Consider the following 7,149-nt stretch of genomic DNA (forward strand, 5'->3'; position numbering starts at 1 on the left):
CCACCAAGTCCCAATGGGGGCAATGCAGAGGTACCCAGGTAGACACCATGCATTGAGTGGCGTTGCACTGCAGCTGAGGAACACTGAACTCAGAAAATTGACCAGTTGTATAGAAAGCAGTAAGCATTTGTGGGGGGTGAGTAGGAGGTGGGGGAGGAGGCATTATCTCATCCCTCAACGTTGCTCACTAAAACACAGCTCTGAGAAACAGCCCGAGCAAAGAGCAGTCAGGGCCTTGCATTTTAAGCATATCCAACAGGAATGTGCAGAGACACTCAGGCCTCATTGGTGATTGACTTTCCCAACATTGACGGACCCATACCTCAACCACTTCCCTACATAGTGTGGCTTCTATCTCCTTCCTCGTGTTCACCTCCATAGGGGCTGGCACCCCCAGTCTCACTGAGTCCCCAGTCTATCTCACTGCACACATGAAGTTCACATGGATTAAACAACCACTCTGACAGTGGCTCTGAAATCTGGTGAATCAGACCCAAATCCTGCCTTTGGTGAACTTGGAGACAAGCTTAGGGACTGTCTTATTCCATAAGGGCTGCTATAACAAAAATATAATAAACTGAGTGGCTTATAAACAACAGATATTTATTTCTTATAATCTTGGAGTCTAGAAAATCCAAGATTAAGGTGCCAGCAGATTCAGCAGATTTGGGCCTGCCTACTGGGAGCCCAGTTTCTTGCTGTGTCCTCACACAGTGGCAGGAGCAAGGGAGTTCTCTGGGGTCTCTTTTATAAGGGCACTAATGACATTCATGAGGGCTCAACCCTCATGAACTAATCACCTCCCAAATCGCCACCTCTGACTATCATCATATTGGGGATTAGGTTTCAACATAAGAATTTGGCAGGGCAACAAAAACGTTCAGTCCATAGCAGGGACTATGACACATGTTCAAATAAGTGTGACAAGTGACAGATGATGGTTTGTCAGAAATAAAATAGGAAAAACCTTGGGATTCCAGAGGTGGGCTTCTTCCTGGATTATATCTGCTGAAGGCTGATGTCATCCATTATGTAGGGAGCATGTAACAATCAAGATACAGAGCTATTTCATCAACACAAAGATCTCCCTCTTGCTATGCCTCTGTAGTCACCTCCACCCCACTCCCTACCCCCCAATAAACACAATCCCTAGCAACAACTAATCTGTTTTCAGTCACTATAATTTTGTCATTTATAGAATCTTATATAAATAGAATCATGCAGTATGTGACCTTTTGAGATTGACTTTTTCACTCTACATAATTCCCTGAGGTATATCCAAGTTGTATCTTGCATCGATAGTTTATTTGTTGTTAGTGCTGAGTAGCATTCTGTGGTATGGTGGTACCACCATTTGTTTAACCATTCACCTATTGAAGGGCATTTCAGTTGTTCCCTGTTTCCCTGTCTTTTGGCTGTTACAAATAAGGGTGCCAAGAACATTTGTGTACAGGTTTTTCTGTGAATATCAGCTTTCACTGCTCTGGGATAAAGGCCTAAGTATGTAATTGTTGGGTCATATGGTAAGTTCATGTTTAGTTTTGTAAAATATTGCCAGACTCTTTCCTAAATGGCTATACCATTTACATTCCCACTAACAATGAATAAGTGACCTACTTTCTCTTCATCCTCGCTAGCACTTGGTGTTATCACTGCTTTTTATTTTAGCTATTCTGAAAAGTTTGTGGTGATATCTCATTGTGATTTTAATTTGCACTTCAATAACGTTGAACATAAATGTCTTGTCATGTCATTGGCTCATTTTCTAATTGGATTGTTTGCTTTTTTACCATTGAGTTTTGAGAGTTCTCTATTATATCCTAGATATAAGCCCTTTGTCAGATATGTCGTTTGCAAATTTTTTTTCCTGTTTGTTGCTTGTCTTTACATCCTCTTAACAAGGTCTTTTGCAGAATAAGTTTTTCATTTTGATGAGGTCCAATTTAATATTTTCTTTTGTGGATCATGTTTTTATTGTCATTTCTAAGAACTCTTCACTAAGCCCTAGGTCCTAAACGTTTTCTCTTGTTTTCTTATAAAGTTTTTATAGTTTTATGTGTTACATTTAAATCTATGACTCATTTTGAGTTGATTTTTGTGTAAGGTGTGAGCAATTTTTCAAATAAGTTGTATTATTCTTCTACTAATAAGTTTTATATACTCATGGTAGAAAAATCAGCAAATGCATGACATTACAGCAAAGAAAATTTAAATTTTTCATAATCCTACCACGTACAGAAAATCAGTTACATTTAGATGTATGTCTTCCCAGCTTTTAAAAAATCCTTTGTTTTTTATTTTTAGATTCCTTCCCATTCCTTTTGAAGATGAGGGAAGATTTCAAAATGAAACTTAAAGGTTAGATGGATTTTCATTCTCTTTCGTCTTCATCCTTTGATTGGCCAGTTTTATAGATGAGAAAACTAAAGCTTAGAGAGGATAGACATCTTGCCTTCTGAAAAGTCCAGTCAGAACTTGAACTCAGCTCAACCTGACCACCAGCCATCATTCACCATGCTATACTCCACACAAGGCTAGATTACAAAAAAAGCCATCTGTAGCACACAGAAAAGCAGAGGCAAAATTATTTGTCCAAGGCCTGGGGTCGTTTGGCAAGCCCGCTTGTAACTAATATGGAGGTAGAATATATCCTAACAGCTCTGGCCTGGAGGGCTAAAAAAGGTACCCAGGGAGAAATGAATACTTTGAAAAACAACAAATTAAGCATAGAGGGTCAAAATATTATACAACTATTAAGATAGAACTTAAGTGTGACCAGTGTTTTTATTATTAAAATAGATTATCTTCCGCAGGTGTCACAATAGAAAAATGGGCAGTGAAAATTTCTAGAATAAAAACGTTTAAAAAGCAGCTATAAAAGATATTTTGGGAACAATTAGGGGAAATTTGCACGTGCACTGGTATCTGATGATGACAAGTTAACGTTAATTTTCTCAGGTGTGACATGGAGTAGTGTAATACTGTCTGCAACTTTCAAATGGGTGGGAGGCTGGGGAAGCTCTATCTGTCTAGAGAGAAAGAGAAAATGTGGCAAAATATTAACCTATGTCGTATGTAGGTAGAAAGAACACCGGTGTTCGTTGGGTCATTGTTTTAATTATTTCAATTTACTTTCAAAATAAAAAGGTAGATGTTGGGGTGGGAGAGAATCTCCTGACTTCTTTTCATAGCAAAACTTGTCTGAGCCATTGTGAGGAGCTAAGACCTTCCTGAGTCCCCCTCTAGGTGACATCTGCCATTCTAATGGTAGTTTGGGCATTCGGGGAGATTTTTTTTAACCCTGGGCATTGGAAGACTGGCACTTGTGGCAGCACCAGTGTTTTCTTTTGGGATCATTTAGTGCTGTCCACAATGTTCTTCCCTTCCTAATTAAGGTATCGTAGGTATAGGACAATGATTCACACACAGCTAGCACCCGTTAACCAGAGTAACTCTCACCTCTGGTAATTCCTTTCTCCCAAAATGAAAGCAAATACTGTATCTTTGAGGTTTAGTTGAAACAAAAACAGAGCCTTCCCTGACCGGGAATCGAACCCGGGCCGCGGCGGTGAGAGCGCCGAATCCTAACCACTAGACCACCAGGGAGCACATGAGAGCTGCTTCTACATCGAGCTAGACTAAGTGTAGAAGGTGTGACGTAAACTGGGTTCGTGAATATGATTACATGAACCTCGGGTACTTACACCGCCTCCCTCTTCCACCTAGACAGTCTCTCGGCCACTGTAAATCCGAGAAAACAGGCAGTGGAGAACAGCAGGAACGGTAAAGTCTGAATATGGCCGCCTTCTCAGAAAACAGGAAAAAAAAAAAAAAAAAAAAACCACGCCAGTAGCACGGGGTAAATGCGCTTACGTATGTTAGCCAGCTTAGCCAAAAGTAGTAAAAGAACGCCTGTCAGAAGTGGGATTCGAACCCACGCCTCCATTCGGAGACCAGAATGCCCACAGGGAAGGTACACACCTTGAGTCTGGCGCCTTAGACCACTCGGCCATCCTGACACGCTGTAAGCGGTTTACTCGTAGAGAGCCTGCTTCCTGCGGCCGTCTGCTGCGCGGCTCCGGCTCACGGTCCGGGCGGGCTGTTGCTGGATCCGCCCGGCCAGGGCGAAGGAGAACCGCCCGCTGGGCGCCGGCCGCCAGCCGCAGAGCTCTTTGAGGACACCGAGCACTCTGGAGTGCCCAACCTCGCTCTCCCGAGTGCCCAACCTCGCTCTCCCGGGCGAAGCCAGAAATCGAGCCGGATCTCCAGAAGCAAGGACAATCCCTCTAGAAAACCAGAGGGGTTAGTGACCACCCGGCCCAGCAAAGGAGGGAAACTATAGCAGCAAAGACAAAGAGAAAGCGCCAGGATGCAGCCCACCCGGGCTACCCACCACTGCCAGATCCCGGGTTCCCGCCGCACATTCCTGGCCCTAGCTTCGAAAACTGGCTAGACGAGTGAATACAAAGAAAGCACTGGAATTGCCACAGAGTAAGCGACAGTGATTACTGTTGTTATTTCAAAATTATTAGGGCTTTCTGCCTTATTGTCCCTGGCATACCCATCCTCTTAAGGTGCACCCCTCTTCCTCTGCCAAGTCCCCCAGCCGTGGTTAGAGATAATGGGGAGATCAGTGTTCAAGAAAAAAAATTCATTCATGACACTTGTCAAAGCACTGTAAGGAAGACTTTATTCAAGGGGGGAGTTAGCAAGATATGTGTAGGTACCACTGCACCAGGGTCTTGCAGTAGGGGAGGAGAGATTAGACTCAGCTCTGAGTACAACAAGAGAGAGTGGAAATTTATAGCCAAAGAGAGAGGTTGGGAGGGCGTCATTGGATGGAAAATTACTAAGGGGGGGATTCTGTACAAACCGATCTAACAGGGTTCTTGCTGAAGGTAGGCCAGAATATCAGATATCACCTGGCAGATGGTAGAGGACAAGGAGCCCCATTATATATTCAGGGTGATCATATATCAAGGATGGGGCATTCTGGTTAAACATATTTAGCAGGATTCTTGCTAAAAATGGACATTGTAGAGAGAACATGGAAGTCCGAAAGACAGGCCTAGTTTAAAAAGAGTTCAGGGGAGCAGTCAACAAAAGAGTGCAAAGATAGCAAGAGTGCTTTAACATCAAATGGAAAGACCCTACTCCTGTGCTCCAGACCACATACCATTCACTCACTCACTCATTCATTTGTTCATTGAGTCGTTATTGATATAGCAGGGAACGAAGTCCCTGCCCTGGCAAGCTGACTGCCGGTGAAGGGCACAGTCAGCACAAACAAACATACAGGCTGTAAGGACAAAACAAAAGCAGGGCAATGAGATGGTGGAGGTCTATTTTTAGACCGGCTTGATCAAGTAAGACCTCACTGCAGTGACTTTTTCTAAAAATAATTTTCGAAAAGTAAAACACATGACTCCCATGCAAATATATGAATGATGCCCATGTATCAAGATTTTACTCAACTCATTAACGAGGGGCTCTGTAAGATGCTATAACCAATTCAAAGGAGATTTTGAAGACATCATTTTTTAAAATTTTTTTTATGGCTGCGTTGGGTCTTCGTTGCTGCACGCAGGCTTCCTCTAGTTGCAGCGAGCAGGGGCTACTCTTCGTTGCATTGCGCTGGCCTCTAATTGCAGTGACCTCTCCCGTTGGGGAGCACGGGCTCTAGGCGTATGGGCTTCAGCAGTTGTGGCTCGTGGGCTCAGTAGCTGTGGCTCATGGGTTCTAGAGCGCAGGCTCAGCAGTTGTGGCGCACGGCCTAGTTGCTCGGCGGCATGTGGGATCCTCCCAGACCAGTGCTCGAACCCGTGTCCCCTCATATTGGCAGGCAGACTCCCAACCACTGTGCCACCAGGGAAGTCCCCATTATTCTTTTAATAGTCAGCCAAAGGAATGTTGAAAAGAGATTGCTAACTGATGGAAGATAGGTTAATATATTAAGGGTATAATAAACTGTGATGTTTAAGGTATGGTCACTACTTTGGGGTTGTTTTTTTCCACCAGAGATAAATCAGGTGCATCTCTTGACAAATTTTATTTGTATTGCTATAAATAGGAATCTTTGGCCTTGCACTCAGACAGAAACCATTTGCATTACTATCGGTTTTCTACAAGTTAATTTCTACCCATATGGAATTGTGAAATAAAGTCAGTAGAAGCCAATCAAAGGTGCACATGGAATCAGATAATCCCCAAAAGATCTGCTAGACAATGCTAAGCTGTAAGGACACCTAGTATCCAAGAGAATCAGAGCTGAATAACAGTTAAAGCATTAAAAACATATTTTATCCAGGAACTATTGCAATAGGGGAAAAGAGACCTTATATAATAGAACTGGGCTCAATTCCAAATACAGCAAGGAAAAGTGGGGATTTCTGGCTAAGGAGCACGGTGGGGTCTCTGGATGGAAAATGGCTGAGAAGAGACATCAAGAGTAGAGAGATTCTTGCTAAACTGATTTAATAGGATTCCTGCAGGCCTGGGTTATCAGATATCACCTGGAGAATGGTGGGGATGAGGAATTTGATTAGCTGTGGAGGGTGATCAGGTATCAAAGGTGGGGGGATCCTCACTAGACTAACTAGCAGGATTCTTATTAAAACTAGACTCTACAAGGCAGGACATGGAAGCGCAAGATCAAGGCCTAGTTGAAAAGAGGGCTCAGAGGAGCCTGACTAAATTTTGGTCAAAGAGGGAACTTTTGTCACACTAATAATCTCTTTTCTACTTTCAAGTTTTAGATAATCATTTCTTTCACATTGGAGCCTTAACTGAAGGGAGGACATAAGCATTGAGAGAAGGGGAGGGATATTTTCCCTCCCCTGACAATAATATCCTAATTTCTCTGGTGGTCTACTTGGCCTTCAGGAACGTCTGACCAGCCTGACCTTACCTCACAGTATCCCATGTACCCCAGTGAGCTAGCTGCTTTTTCCTCAACATGCTTGATCTGCCTTCATTCCTTCTAGCTCACCCAGAAAATCCTCTGAGACCCTGGAGGGCAAGGACCAGGGATACACCAGAGAAGAAAACAAAATGTCTGAGCTCAAGAAGCTCACATTCCAGCAAAGAAAGATGGAAAATAAACAAAATAATTATATGTGGGGAGTGATAAGTACCGTGAAGAAAAATAGA

General features: G+C 43.2%; 2 non-coding genes across 2 annotated transcripts; both read right to left on the minus strand.

Annotated features, from left to right (window-relative positions):
• Window positions 1-3,534: 3,534 nt before the first annotated feature.
• On the minus strand, window positions 3,535-3,606 carry TRNAE-CUC (transfer RNA glutamic acid (anticodon CUC)). Its single transcript has one exon. It is a non-coding gene; the product is annotated as a tRNA-Glu (tRNA).
• Window positions 3,607-3,913: 307 nt separating this feature from the next.
• Window positions 3,914-4,019, minus strand: TRNAL-CAA (transfer RNA leucine (anticodon CAA)). The gene is made up of 2 exons: window positions 3,982-4,019; window positions 3,914-3,959 (listed from the first exon to the last, which is right to left on the minus strand). It is a non-coding gene; the product is annotated as a tRNA-Leu (tRNA).
• Window positions 4,020-7,149: the final 3,130 nt, after the last annotated feature.

The sequence above is a fragment of the Globicephala melas genome, chromosome 3 (assembly GCF_963455315.2).
Source record: "Globicephala melas chromosome 3, mGloMel1.2, whole genome shotgun sequence".
Lineage (NCBI taxonomy): Eukaryota > Metazoa > Chordata > Mammalia > Artiodactyla > Delphinidae > Globicephala > Globicephala melas.